We start from the raw sequence: 15,784 nt of genomic DNA on the forward strand, positions 1-15,784 counted from the left end.
TGGGTCAGTTAGATAGATTGCACACTTTGTATGTGTATGAATACTTTCATTTGCTCTGTCATTGCAAGGTCTAGTAGAGACCACCTACTCCTTTGCTCTCTGTTTTCAAAATTGTTTTAATTATTTATAATATTTAAATATTAGATAATATTTTTAGTATAAGTAAATGTTTCCTGATTCAAATCCCCGTGTGCCCCTTAATGCTAGGGGCAACCTCCCTGGTACCATACGCACTTTTTTGGGAATTATTATTTGTAAATAAAAATTAAAATGGTGGTGTTGAATCCCTGGAAACTACCGAGAAGTCCACCATTAGGGACATTTACCCAGCTTTTTTCTGACTGCTCAAATTAAGATAATCTCAGGATAAATCCGAGTTTCAAAATTGTATTATATAAATTAATAAAATTTAGCAGATTTTTAGGTTTTTAATTCAGTCAGCATCTTGTTTAAAATATAATGGACACACAAAAGGTTTCCAAATGAATAATCATCTTTGTAGTAATCTGCATTTATTTTCTTACTTCTTAGTATTTAAATAAATTCTGCTTTTATTTTGCCTTATTTTTAAGTAAATAGGCTGAGTTTATTCTTCAGTATTGAGTAGAATATAAAAATTGTTGGGCTGGGGATGTGGCTCCAGCGGTAGCTCGCTCACCTGGCATTGGTGCAGCCCGGGTTCAATCCTCAACACCACATACAAAAACAAAAGATGTTGTGTCCGCCGAAAACTAAAAAATAAATATTAAAATTTCAAAAAAAAATAAAAATTGTTGTTTATAACTTTTTTTTTTGGTTCTGGGAATTGAATTCAGGGACACTCGACCAGACCACTGAGCCACATCCCCAGCTCTATTTTGTATTTTATTTAAGATGGAGGTCTCACTGAGTTGCTTAGAACCTCACAGTTGCTGAGGCTGGCTTTGAGCTCTGGATCCTCCTGTCTCAGCCTCCAGAGCTGATGGGATTACGGGTGAGCACCATTGTGCCCTGCAAAGAAGCTATCTTTTTTCCAGTGAATGTTTTTGGTGCCTTTGTCTAGTATGAGAACTGTATTTATGTAAATGGATTTGTCTCAGTGTCTTCTATTCTGTATCATTGGTCTATGCGTCTGTTTTGGTGCCAATACCATGCTGTTTTTGTTACTATAGCTCTGTAGTATAGTTTAAGGTCTGGTATTCTGATGCCTCCTGCATCACTCTTCTTGCTAAAGATTGTTTTGGCTATTCTGGGTCTCATTTTTCCAAATGAATTTCATGATTGCCTTTTCTAGTTCTATGAAGAATGTCATTGGGATTTTAATAGGAATTACATTAAATCATCAATATATCAATTCAGCACATTTTGCCTTAACGCCTTCATCTGTTCCCCTTAGCCTTTTCCATGTCCACAGAGGTTAGGAAGCAGAAGGTAGTCATAGAAAGCCCCACTAAAGGGTTGGGAGTACAGCTCAGTGGTAGCGCACTGGACCAGCATGGGTGAGCCCCTGGGTTCAATCCCAAGCATCACAACAAATAAATTTAAATACACTTAAAATAACCTGCAGAAGTTTAGCATCTCTCTCTAGGACATCCAGAGACTGGAAGGAAAGAGGAGAGCAGGTGGAAGACCCAGGATCCCCTTTTGGATTAGCTCCCTGATTCTCCTAGTCTGCAGGCCTACCTTTTTCTTCAGGCAATAAAAATAAAGATGATAGTCTTATTTAGTTGGGGGTTGAAAAGCACTTAAGGAAAATGGACCTATTCTTCTCTAGCCAGAATTTCCATTTATTCCTACTTAGGGGAAAAAAAAAGAGAGACAAAAGAGTAACAAGCACTCTCTCCGTAAGTTTTTCTCATTGTTTCATTGTTCTTGCTAAAACCAACTCCATTTGAAATTTATATCAAGGATAGGATGAATCAGCAAAGTTCTGCATGAACTGAAGTGACTTTTCTTCTTTTCAAATGTAAGATGTGCTTCTCCAGAAGAACAGGCTGTGTAATTCTGTTTAAATGTTTACATTGGCACCTTTTAAATGTGGTGATGGCTTTAGGACTTTGTTGATAAACTGCTTAGAAAACCCAGGCACTGTCACCATTATTCTTACTCCCTACAGCTCCCATTTAAGGATGAACAACATTTCAATGTCTAGAGCAAGGAGTGGTCATGAAGGTGAACAATTTGGGATGTCAATTTTAAGTAAAGTATTTGGTTTTAGGTAGTTGTAATAAGAGGTCCCTTTTCCCTCTCCATTATTGCATTATTTTCCAAGTAGCTGGAGTCCCCAAGCCAAGAAATTTCTGGCTGGAGATTGCCTCTGTTCACACACTGTTGCGAGCTAGCAATGAAGCTTAACAAGAGCTTTCTTGTGTATCTACTTCCCCGTTGAATGTGTGAATGGACCTTCAGCAACAGCCTGCATTGAGGCAAAAAGCAACAGAAGCTAATTTCCTACCTCATCTACTCTTTTAAAAGTTACAGAAATAAACAAGGATAAAAACACTAACATATTATGCAAATCTTGCCCAGCAAGAGACCAAGCACCACTAGGAGGGTTGGAAAACTCAGGGTTATTTATATATTTATGCTGTCTGATCCAGATGAGCTCTGTGCTTAGCCCCGAGCTGAGGCTACATGGGGCTTTTATAGGAAATTTTACATCATTCCTTTTTTTTTAAACTTTTTTTTTTTTAGTTGTAAGTGAACACAATATCTTTATTTTATTTTTATTTGGTGCTGAAGAACGAAACCAGTGCCTCACAAGTGCAGGGCAAGCACTCTACCACTGAGTACAATTGCAGCCTCTTGACATCATTTCTTAACCATTACAACCTTGGGGCGTTTGAATTCTTGGCCTATGTGACCAAAGACCATGCACAGGGTATTAGAAGTAGTTGAAAGGTGTAGAACAGACAGAAAAACACCTGGGAGGGTTATCAAACAGTGACCTTCACCACAGGCAGCAGCAGTAACTCAAAGATAACTTGAGTTTATCTCCCTAAGAGCTATATTTCTAAGAACTAAGCCAGGGAGGTTAGACACCAGTTAATTAGCATAGTAACCTACAATTTATATAGCAGTTAAGCGATGCAACTACATTCCTACAGAGTTCAGAAAGTTCAGAGTTTAGAAAGTATAGGAAAGTTAACCCTTTCCTTAGGCATGGTTCTTTTCTTGGGGAATAGGGGAGGTGGCCTGGTATTGAATTCAGGGCCCTCGACCACTGAACCACATCCCCATCCCTATTTTGAATTTTATTTAGAGGCAGGGTCTCACTGAGTTGCTTAGCACCTCGCTGTTGCTGAGACTGGCCTTTTGAACTCATGATCCTCCTGTCTCAGCCCCCCAAGCTGCTGGGATTACAGGAGTGCACCACCATGCCTCACCCTTGGTTCTTCATCATAATGTTCTTTCAATTTCCTTTTATAATCAGGTCTGGTATCTCCTTCACGAACAGAGTCACAACACTCCTCTCCAGGCAAATTCAACAGTCTAACCTCTCTAGCCAACAGCACTGTAAACTTTACAAAGTTGTGTGTTTTAGATCCGTGTCTGCAGAACCTCAGGTAACTCCTAGGTAGTTATTTCTGAATTAGAAAATACTTAATATTTGTACTTATTTTGTGACTCTAGTGAATCCTGAAAGTGTAGCACCAAGAGTCAGATAGGGCTGAAAGAAATGCTTCTAAAAGCTGTCTTGCAGGAAGATACCCAGCTTCAGCCATATTTTGTAGGACAGCCTCCACCCAACTTGAGGGTCTCAAAATGTCAGGAATGTTCTTGGTCCCCAGGATCTCTTCTGGATATTTATTGGCCCTTCTCTGCTTTGTGGTTTAGGCTTCATCAGAATTCAAAATACATGATGTAAAGCAGAAAAGGCCCGGAGAAGAACCAAGACAAAGGTGGATTCCTGCCACAGGAAGCTGATTGGCCAGTCACAGTCCACTGTATTCACCAAGGCCTGAAAATTTCCCACCAACAGTCAAGATGTGTGAGAACAGTCACGGCCAAGTTGTTCAGAAGTCCCTCAGCATTGAAATTCTTGAAAGGGCAGGAAACACTATCAAAACACTTAAACTGCAAAAAAAAAAAAAAAAAAAGCAAAAAACTGATCATGCATAGAAACACATTACTCTCATTAAGGCCACAAGGGCTGATGGTGGTGTCATTCAACATATCCATAAATCTCTAAGAAAACTAAAGTTTGCCTGGAGTCCTTCTTACTGCATGATCAAGATGGCTTCTCTACTCACAAGTCTGGTGTCTAGGCTGGGCTAGCTGGAGCAGCCAGGGGCTGGGCAGCGCCATCCTCCCCGCCCAGATGACGTCTCCACATGCCCAGCCTGGGCTTCCTCAGCACAATTTAGGATGACTTAGATGTCTTCCAAGGTGGCTGACCCAAAGAAAGCACTTCAAGAAACTAGGGTGGAAGGGTCAAAAAAGCTATAACTTGATCTTGAAAGTCCCAGAACTTCACTTCTGCCAACAAATTCCATTGTTGGAGAATTCAATAAGTACAACCCAGACTTAAGGGGAGGAAAATTTGACTCCATCTTGTGAAGGGGAGAGTGCTTGCCTAGCATGCACAAGGCCCTGGGTTCAATCTCCAGCACCACAAAAAAAAAAAAATGACTCATAAAAGACAATGATTAGGGGCTGGGGATGTGGCTCAAGCGGTAGCGCGCTCGCCTGGCATGCGTGCGGCCCGGGTTCGATCCTCAGCACCACATACCAACAAAAGATGTTGTGTCCGCCGAGAACTAAAAAATAAATATTTTAAAAAAAAAAAAAAGATGATGATTAATGGTGGATGGGCTGGGAGGAAGGATAAAATCTAGATATAACCAGAAATAGACAAGGTTCAGTCTGGAGGACAGTCATCAAAGTAGCGAGGTCTCCCAAGAGACAGGCAATGCCAAACAAAAGGATGCCTGTGTGGAACATAAGCAGATGTCCATGAAGGCAGGCAATCTGTCAGACACTCAAGGATGACAGACATTCAACCATCCAGATGAGGTTGCCACAAACCATGAAGGCCAGGATTCTGGGAGAGGGCATTTCAGATTCTCAAGAGAGACTAAACCTGCAAGAGCAAAGGGACATGCCTGTAATCCCAGTGGCTTTGGAGGCTAAGACAGGAGGATTGCAAATTCAAAACGAGCCTCAGCAAAAGTGAGGCACTAAGCAACTCAGTGAGACCCTGTCTCTAAATAAAATACAAAATAAGGGCTGGGGATGTGGCTCAGTGGTCAAGTGCCCCGAAGTTCAATCCCTGGTACCAAAAAAAAAAAAAAAAAACAAAACAAAACAAAAAAAAAAAAACAAAAAGAAAAAGAAAGGGAAGAACACCTAGGTGTTTTAAAAGAAACAGGATTAACATCAGTTAAATACTATGTGGTCTCTTCTGCCTTGGTTCTGACTCTTCCTGGAACTAGAGGTGGAACTGGTGGGGTGCAGAATTCAGCCAATTAGACTTGTGAATCCGAGAGGGCCTCTTCAGGGTAAGCAGAAGCTAACACCAACTCCCCAACCAGCCCTGATTCTCTGGGTGTCCCAGAATCACCTAACAGGGTTAAAAGTCGTGTTCTGGACTCAACCCCTGAGGTTCTGTGTCGGTATGTCTGGGATGCAGCTCAGGAATCTGTGTTTTTATAACCATCCCAGCGATTCTGCTGTCCCACATTTGGAGAACTACAGTAAACGCAATCTTTTCTATTTGCTGGTTCAGGGATGGTGAGGATAATCACATTTAGGTTTCAGCTCACAAACAGGATGTGATAGAATTTGAGAGGACTAAAGAGGAAGGATGTGAAGAATTTGAGAGGCTTAAAATGCAACTGAGGTAAGTGAATAATTAGTCAGAAATGATACCATTTCTCATGTGTGTATGTATGTATGTATGTATGTATGTATGCATGTATGTATTTATCTATTTTGCAGTGCCAGGGGTCAAATCCAGGGCCTCTCGAATGTGAGGCATGAGCTCTACCACTGAGTGATGCCCAGCTACGTTTTGCTTTTTAAGTAACTGCAACAGAACTGTAACTGCCACATCAGAGCTTTGAAATGTAAACTAGGAACATTTCACATCATTTAAAAATGGTAAGAATTCAAGACATTTTCCCTAGCCCTGCTTTAAAAGCTGAATATTTGGCATTAAAAATGCTTTAAAAAAGAAAAAGTAAAAACAGCTCTTGTTGATTGTAGAAAATTTAAAAATTTAGATAAGCAAAAATAATATTTTTAAACATCCATAGTCCCACCATTCAGAGATAACCATGATTAGCCCCTTGGTATCTTTCCAGCCTTTGTCTAGACGAATATATTCGTATATGGGTTTGTTTTTCTCTCCTTTGTTTTGTGAAATGGGATGGTACTGTGCAGGGCTGATAGGTGTTTTTAGAGCTTTTGGTTTAAGACCAGGCACTGAGGTCATCCTCCCCCTCAGAGATCGTGTGGCCTCTTGTCTGTGCTTTGCGCTCTGTCTTGACTTCTTTCTTGTCTGTTGTGTGCCTGTTACTTTGTGCCCCAAACTGACTATTCTACAAATTACTAATAGATGTAACAAGATGTATGACTCTTACAGATGTCGTGCCAAGTTACAGAAGCTGAATGATCCACTTCTACAAATTCTAGAAAGGACCCAACTAATCTAATAGTGACAGAAAATACAGCATATCTTTTGCACATGGACAGGAGAGTTGACTATAAGCAGCAAGAGGACACTTTGGGGTGTAATTAAAATATTCCATTGATGGTGGCAGTAATTATAGGAGCGTATGACTGTCAAAAATCACTGAAATGGAGCTGCGGTGTAGGTTGGTGGTAGAGTGCCAGCCTAACTTGCAGGAGGCACTGGGTTCGATTCTCAGCACGAAACACACCAACCTCACTGAGATTAAGAATAGTACATTTGGTCATATGTAAATTATGCCTCAGTATAGATGATTTGCCCTATGTGAATTCACCATGCAAAAAATTTGAGAAAGGGGGCTGCAGTTGTGGCTCAGCAGTAGAGCGCATGCCTAGCAAGTATGAGCCCCAGGTTCGATCCTCAGCACCACATAAAAATAAATAAAATAAAGGTATTGTGTCCAACTACAACTAAAAAGTATTTTTTAATTGAAAAATGGATTTGGGGTGTACCAGAGATTGAATTCAGGGGTACCCAACCACTAATCCACATCCCCAGCTCTAGTTTGTATTTTATTTAGAGACAGGGTCTCACTGAGTTGCTTAGCGCCTCACTTTTTGCTGAGGCTCTAAGCCACTAGAACTTCAGACATGCTCCACTGCACGCGAGAAAGAAATTCTTATTGGCTCAGTTTGGGTTAAATATCCAATCTGACTCCTATCAGCCAAGGCCAAGAGGCCATTGTCAAAGACCCAGATTGAAGTAGCTTCAGGGCTCACTAGCCCTGCTTCTTTAGGACAACCCTGAGACTCAGAGTGGCCATGTCTGTGCTGTGGGCCTCATTCTCTCTGTCACTGCCAGGCCAGTTCTCCCCAACGAGTTTTCCAACAGGAGCTCACATGGAACCATTTCACTGGTAGTACTTCCTCTTATGTGAGGCTCAGGTGCTGCTGGGAAGCGGGTCCACTGTCTTAGAGAACAGAAAGAACAGCATGCAGAAAGATGGAGGCAGCCAGCAGAGGCTTATAGAAAAGATTTCTCCACAGGGGCTGGGGTTGTGGCTCAGAGGTAGAGTGCTTGCCTTGCACACGTGAGGCCCTGGGTTTGATCCTCAGCACCACATAAAAATTAACAAGTAAAAATAAAGTTATTAAAAAAGAAAGAAAGAAAGAAAGAAAAGATTTCTCTACAGAGTCCAATGGGTATGGATATAGGAAGCAAAAATTTCATTCACCAAAGTCTAAATACACAAGGTGAAACCATTAGCTTTCATGTCCCAGGGCTAGAAAAAATTCCAGGGACAAAGTTTTGTCTGAATAGTTTATCAGAATCACTCAAAACACCAGGTACCATGGCACAGGCCTGTAATCCCAGTGTGTCAAGAGGCAGAGGCATGGGCTGGGGATGTGGCTCAAGCAGTAGCGCGCTCGCCTGGCATGCGTGCAGCCTGGGTTCGATCCTCAGCACCACATACAAAGATGTTGTGTCCACCGAAAACTAAAAAATAAATATTAAAAAATTCTTTTTCTCTTTAAAAAAAAAATAAAACAAAGGCATGCTGTCCATCTACAACTACAAAAAAAAATTAAAAAAAAAAAAAGAGGCAGAGGCATGAGGATCACAAGGTCTAAGCCTATCTGGTCAACTTGGTGAAACTCTGTCTCTAAATTTAAAAATTAAAAAATAAGAAAGGACTGGGGATGTAGCTCAGTGGTGGAGTGCTCCTGGATTCAATCCCCAGTGCCACAAAAAAAAAAAAAAAAAAAAAAAAAAAAAAAAAAAAATTCCAAAAGCAGGTGTAAGTGGAGGAGGATTCTCCATAGCCAGAAGAGCAAATTCAGGTATGCCAAGTGACAAGTGGAACTCAGAGATGGAACAGAGTTCATATTTACTGAGCACCTCTGTGTCCCTGAAACTGTTCTAGATGCTGGCAGAACAGTAGGTGATCAAGGACCACGAGGTCTCTGCTGCCATGAGGCTCTCATTATACTTAAAGGAGTTGGCAACACACCTACAAACAAGAAGCAGACACAGCAGTTCTAGATGAACAAGACTCCATGAAAAAGTAAGAGTGACCTGAGAAGGAGTGGCTCCAGCAGAGAGCAGGCTGCTCCACACTGAGAGGCGGGTTAAGGCCTGGTAAGAAAGGCAGCCTTCCAGGTGAAGCAGGAGAGCCCCAGCACCTGGATCGGCTGCCACCAAGGCTCTGAGGCAAGAAGGAGCCTAGAGTTCAGGGTGCTTGAGAAAGAGAAAGAAAGTCTATGTGAATGGAGGGAAATATGGAGATCTGTAGCAGATACAGAGAAATAGGTCAGTGCCACATCAGGAAGACTATTAAGAGGAGGTTTCCATTTTTAGGAGTTCCTTCCAACTATTATGCTGAGAATGGAATCTTCCACCGTAAGAAAGGCAGCAGGGAACCCAGGTAAGACACCATCACAGTCAGTCCTGGTGGAGACGAGTGGGCAAGCAATGGGTTGGGATATGCATGATGTCAGGAGCTGAAGAAAAACTGAAGATAGATATTGGACAAGAGTTTAAATGTGGCCGAATGGTGCTGCATGACTGTAATCCCAGCTACTCAGGAGGCTGAGATGGGGGAATTGCAACTTTGAGGCCAGTTTGGGCAACTTAGGGAGACAGATTTCAAAAATAAGAAGGGCTGGTGACATAGCTCAGTGTAGAGCACCCTTGGGTTCAAACCCCAATACCAGGTTTGTATGTGTAGGCTAAGAATAAAGCAAGTCATATGACATGGGGGGCCACATGCCAGCCAGTTTAGAATCAAATCTAAACAGCCAAGCAGGCATCAGATGCCAAGTGATGCTGTTGCCTTCAGTGCCCTGAGGCCCATGTGAAGATGTGTAGCCCAAGTGGGGACCCCTCTTCATGTTTTGTCACACATTAATGTCACTTGGGCATCAAGACAGTGGAGGCTGTATGATATTTTGAATTTCTTAAGGGCGACATCTCCTTCAAGCATCTTTTAGAAGCACTTTTACCTAAGTGCTCAGATCAGCACTGCCCTCCCAAGACCACCTGAGCTCTGGTTTGGACAAGCAATAATGTTCCTTTGCAGTCATTTGTGTAAAAGGACTCTCAAGAGCAAACTCCTTTAGGGCACCTCTTGCACCCCAATTCCCCATGGCCATTCACGTCTAAGAGCCCCCTGACAGAGCCAGTTAGGTTAAAGTCAAAGCCAAGATTTAACAGCAGAATCATTTTAAACCTCTGTAATTAATCTTCCCTAATATGTGAAAATATGAAGGCCTTCTTAGCAAAATGGATTTGTATAATCTAAGCTTAAAGTAAGTACTTAACTAGCTAGCAATGCCCCAAATCTCAACTTTCCTTTGCAATTTTGAGTGTTTTTCTCCAATTTTATTTATTTATTTATTTTATGTTTATTTTATTTTATTTGTAGGTGGACATAATATCTTTATTTATTTATTTTTATGTGGTGCTGAGGATCAAACCCAGGGCCTTGCACTTGCTAAGCCAGCACTCTACTGCTGAGCAATAACCCCAGTCCTCTGATTTTATTATTTATTTATTTATTTATTTTTGTACTGAAGATTGAACTCAGGGGTGTCTAACCATCAAGCGACATCCCCAGCCTTTTTAAAATTTTTTATTTTGAAATGGTCTCACTAAGATGCTTAGGGCCCCACTAAGTTCCTAAGGTTGGCCTTGAACTTGTGATCCTCATGCCTCAATCTCCAGAGCTGCTGGGATTACACTATGTGCCACCATACCTTGCTTTTCTCCTATTTTAAAAATTAAGGATCATATATACCTAATTAGAATAAATAAGTAAATAAATATTTTTAAAAAGGAAAAAATCAAGGCGAGGTCAGGCATGGTGGTGCATGCCTATAATCCCAGCAACTTGGGAGGCTGAGGCAGGAGGATCACAAGTTCAAGGCTGGCCTCAGCAACTCAGCAAGGCCCTAAGCAATTTTGCAAGACTTGTTTCAATATACAAAATAAAAAGGGGTGGGGATGTGCCTCAGGGTTTAAGCACCCTTTGCGGCAATCCCCAGTAGGGGGAAAAAAATCAAGGATGGAAACCAAGTCATGAGTTATCTCCAGGCTACAGTGAGTCCTAAACCAAGTGCCCTGTTACCTGGTGACAGTCTTCTGAGATGTATTCTCTCTTTCCACCAAAACTCACTCTTCATACTCTTCCCAGTTTTTGGCCAATATAATAGGATTATAAATCAATAGTGTTAGGTTGTTTGGAGTTACATTATTAGGAACTAATTTACCTACTCTTCTAGGCAAGGACCTGGTGATGGATGGAATCAAAGGCTTAGATATCTATTATACCCAGAAAAACCTAACATAGGTTTGACCAAGAGAAGAAACTGAGGCTGCTGTGGGGCCTGCTTCTCTTTGGTCTCTTTTTCCTCCCCACTCCATGTGTGTGTGAACTCCATTCCTCCCTCTCTTTTCTGGCTGTAATCCTCTCTTTACTCATTGTCTCCATTCCCTCACACTTTAAGCATGCACATGGTCCCATTTGGGCCACTCAGCCTTAACCCTAAAAACCTGCCAAAACTTCCTACTGCTACCCTCTAAATCATCCTAAATTCTTCAGAGAGGAATGTGATGTTCAGGCCAGGAATCAGCTGCCTTTTGGCCTGAATTCTGTCCCTGATTATATTGGTTATGGCAGTGGGTTCAGACCACACAAAACATGCTCACTCAGGGGTAGCTGGATCTAAGAGTCAGAATTTCCCAGAGGATGGAGCAGATGGATGGATATCCTAAAATATTTTTTAGTACACCCTCCCCTGCTGCAGTCTGGCTGGGCACAAAATAACAGAGCCTTGTAGGTTCAAAACAGGAACTCCTTTACTCTCGGCACTCCCACGAACACCACACACACACACACACACACACACACACACACACACACACGGCCTTCCCCCGGGGACACACCACACACCAACCGGAAATCCATCCTTCAGAAAATCCCTCCTCCAGCACTTCCCCAACCAATGGGAACTCTCTGGGATACCCTCGAGAACTCCAAAGTAGCAGGCCAGGGCGGACAGCAGGGGTCTAATATGCAATTGAATACACAGCTTACTTAACATAACCATTATCATCTCAATGGCTTGCTGGCATCACTTCTCAACCACTCTGTTCTGGCAAAAATGCCATGCATCATTCCGACTTGGCTATGGCTCTTAGCACTCCCAATTCTGGGTCCCATTGTAACTGTTGGGTTCCTATGTTGCTATCCAAATCTCCTCACTGGCAATGAAACTTAGGACCTGGTACTTCTGTGGATGTCCTTCCCAGGCATCTAGCTGACTGCCATCATCACTCTTTCTCTTCCCCACCTTTTTTTTCCCTTTCATTAATTCTGTCCCAAAGTTACAGAAGTGCTTCTCACTTTTTAAGTATAGGAACCAATTGGCCTTGCTAACACAAATCCCAACCAATCAGGAGGCTGAGGCAGGAGGATGGTAAGCTGAAGGCCAGTCTTGGCAATTTGACCTGATCCTGTCTCAAAATAAAAATAAAAAAGGGTTGAGGGTATGGTTCAGTGGTGGAGGATTCCTGGGTTCAATCCCTGGTACCATAAAAAAGCATATGAATCAGGGGCTGAGGTTGTGGCTCAGCAGTAGAGCACTTGCCTCACAGGAGGGAGGCCCTGGGTTTGATCCTCAGCACCACATAAAAATAAATAAGTGCATGGCTGAATATATTCAATGGCAGAGTACTTCCCTAACATGTGCGAGGCCCCTGGGTCCATCCCCAGTACAACAAAAAATTAAAATTAAAAATTAGGGCTGGGGTTGTAGCTCAGTGGTCGAGCATTCACCTAGCATGTGGGAGGCCCTAGGTTTGATCCTCAGCACCACATAAAAATAAATAAATAAATAAAATAGAGATATTGTGTCCAACTACAACTAAAAAAAATAAATATTTAAAAAAATTTAAAAATTAAATAAAATACATGCAGAGCTATGGGTTTATATGCCCAAATCAGCAAATTATCAAAGAGGATCAAACATTACTATTATTATTGCTTAAATCTTGGTGTTGGATGGATCAGGGATGTTAGAAGATTAATAAAAGAAAACATGCATAAATTGCAAGTTATATATTTATTTCATAAAATTTCTTTTTCATTTCAGCAAAGTTACTAAAGTCATAATTTTTTCACATAATTATGTTCTATTGACAATAATGATCTAAAGAGTTAAAATGTATTATAATTACACTCAAAATGTAAAAATTTGAATGTGTTTTATCAAAAGTAAACTACATTAAAAAATTTTAAAAACAAATTATTTTGTATTTCTTTTCAAAAAATATTTTTAGCCAGGCATGGTGGCATGCATCTGTAGTCCCAACTATTAAGGATATTGAGGTAGGAGGATCAATTAAGCCTTGGAGTTCAAGACCAGCCTAGGTAACACAGTGAGACACTGTCTCAAATAAAAAAATAAAATAAAAATAAAAAACTTGTTTCCATTCTAAAATAGTCAACATTATATATTATGATTAAAAGGAAATACACTTGTAATTATCAACATTTTAAGTTAATATTACTTAAATCACAGAAATGGGGCTGGGGATGTGGATCAAGCGGTAGAGCGCTCTCCTGGCATGCGTGAGGTTCGATCCTCAGCACCACATACAGACAACGATGTTGTGTCCGCCGAAAAAACTAAAAAACAAATATTGAAATTCTCTCTCTTTCTCTCTCTCTCTCTCTCTCTCTCTCTCTCTCTCTCTCTCTCTCTCTTAAAAAAAATCACAGAAATGGCTTATTTAAATTTCTGAAAACTTAACTAAATCTTGTTAACTATTTTCATTTAAAAATCTCCACACTAGACTGGATATGTTCCTTAGAGGTAGAGTGCTGGCCTAGCATGTGTGAATCCCTGAGTTTAATCCCCAGCAACACAACTGGGGGAAAAAAAAATCTTTGCACTTCAAGAATTTAATGCCCATGTAGCCTTTGTAAATAACTTTTTTTTTTTTTTGCACTGGGTTTGGAACTCAGGGGCTCTCTACCGACTGAGCCACATCCCCAGCCCTTTTTACTTTTTATTTTGAGACAGGGTTTCAGTTGCCCAGGCTGGCCTTGAACTTGTGATCATCCTGCCTCAGCCTCCCCAGTGGCTGGGATTATAAGAATGTACCACACACCCAGCAGCATCTGGCGCTAATGCTTGCTACTGCCCAAGTCACCAACCTTTAAGGCCTTGTTCACCATCACTTTTTGTGCTGAGAATGGAGTGTGAAAGCTGAGAACATTGGACTTGAACAGTATCAGTGGATGTTAAGAATTACAGGCTGTTCTCTGCCATGCTGAACCCCAGATCGATATGTTCTCACGTGATTCATATCATCAGGGAAGTTTGAGAAATACTGATAAGGAAGAACAGCAATATTTAATAATATTTAACAGACTACTCTTTTTTTTATGTTTATCTTGTTAGTCTATTTACTTTCTTAACAGACTACTCTTGATACAGTAACTCAAACAAAGAGAAGTTGCAAAACTTACTTGATGATGTTGCTAAAGAAATCCTGATGAAGATTATTAATTATAAGACTATTCACAGTGTTTGGTATGGACAGATTTGGATTCATTTCTAATATTTCCCCCTGTTGGTGTTAGATTTTAGTTTTTAAAATATACTTAATGACATGCTGGTATTATTAAAATTGATCCTGTTTAATCATTAATAAAATTATGGCCTAAAGTATGACAAAACAAACTATTCTTTTGCTTTATTTTTTTTCCCCTCTCTTTCTCTCTTATTTATTTTTTCCTTTTGTTAAAACAAAGTATTCTTGTGTGTGAAACAGGTTGGGAGGAGCACAAAGACACGAAGATTTTATATTGGATCCATTTAGACCAGCTGTGCCGTTAACCCTGTGTGTGACAGACTCTTTTTTAAGGCTTTTTTTTGGTTAAGGTAACTTGGATCTTTTGTTCTCTCGCTCTCCCTCCCTCTCTGACACACACACACCCTATACCCCCCAGTGTTCCATCCAAATTGAGCAATTACAGGGAACAAAAATGACAGAGCTCATAAATCCAACTTTAATTAGCACATTCTTATAAGAAAGTATCATGTGTGCTGTAGATAAGGTCAAATCAAGGAGCTGAGACACTCGGAGGTTAAGTGAAGGTGTTGGAGAGGACCATAAAACTTCTTTAGATGAACTAAATCCACTCTGATGTCTATTGGCAGTGTGGAATTCTGAAACTCCTTGGTATCTTTCTCCATAGTCATAGATGAATGCATCCTGGGCTTATCTGATGTGAGGCATTTTACTCATTAAATGGAAGCTCATCTTCTCCATATTTTCTGTCAACTGTCATTCGAGTTTACCAGGAGCAGTTCTTTCCCACCGCTGGATTTTGGTTACCAAACAGATGGAGCTTTTACAAGTTCAAAACAGCAATTTGGTACGCAGCTGACCCCTGGGCAATGTTTTAGCTGCAGTGCATCCTATTTAAAAGGTACCTGCTGTTTCTTACACTCCTGAGATTATTTTGTTTGTTAGAGTCTGGTATTCCCAGGGGATCTAAGAGCTGGTGAGAACAAAAGCACACAAGATGCCCTTACAAACATTCCCTGTTCTTTTGACCTTTGAGGGATCTGCTAGGAAATGGAAAGGCTCGCTCTGCTTCCTGAGAACACTATAGCAAAAGGAATTTTCAGCTGGGTGTTATTTTTGGGAAGTGTTCAGATTTCTCTAAGCTGATTTCCCCCTCTAACAGAATAGGAGGAAAGAAATCAAAGATCTTCCTAACAAAATAGAGGCAATGCTACCCAGTCTCCGTGTCTGCTCAAGCAGGTAGACTCTGAGTACATTTGTGTAGACCCTTTCTCTAGAATGTTCCAAATTCAAAATATTATGGATATCTGGTTTAAACCTCAATAATTTTTCTCTAAGTCAGAAAAGAAAAAAAAAAGTAAGAAGTTATTGAATTGTTTAGAGAAGACAATGATTGCTAACATCTAATCCCATCCCACCCCACGCCCGGAGTTCCTGATTGAAAGGAATAAAATGTAAGTAAAACAAGCATCATGCTACAACTAGAAAAGAATATCATCTGCATTTCAGAAACACTGAGGAATTTCTACAGTGCATGGAAGGACATCCTGACCTCCCTTTCCCCCCAGAAAG

The sequence above is a fragment of the Urocitellus parryii genome, chromosome 7 (assembly GCF_045843805.1).
Source record: "Urocitellus parryii isolate mUroPar1 chromosome 7, mUroPar1.hap1, whole genome shotgun sequence".
NCBI lineage: Eukaryota > Metazoa > Chordata > Mammalia > Rodentia > Sciuridae > Urocitellus > Urocitellus parryii.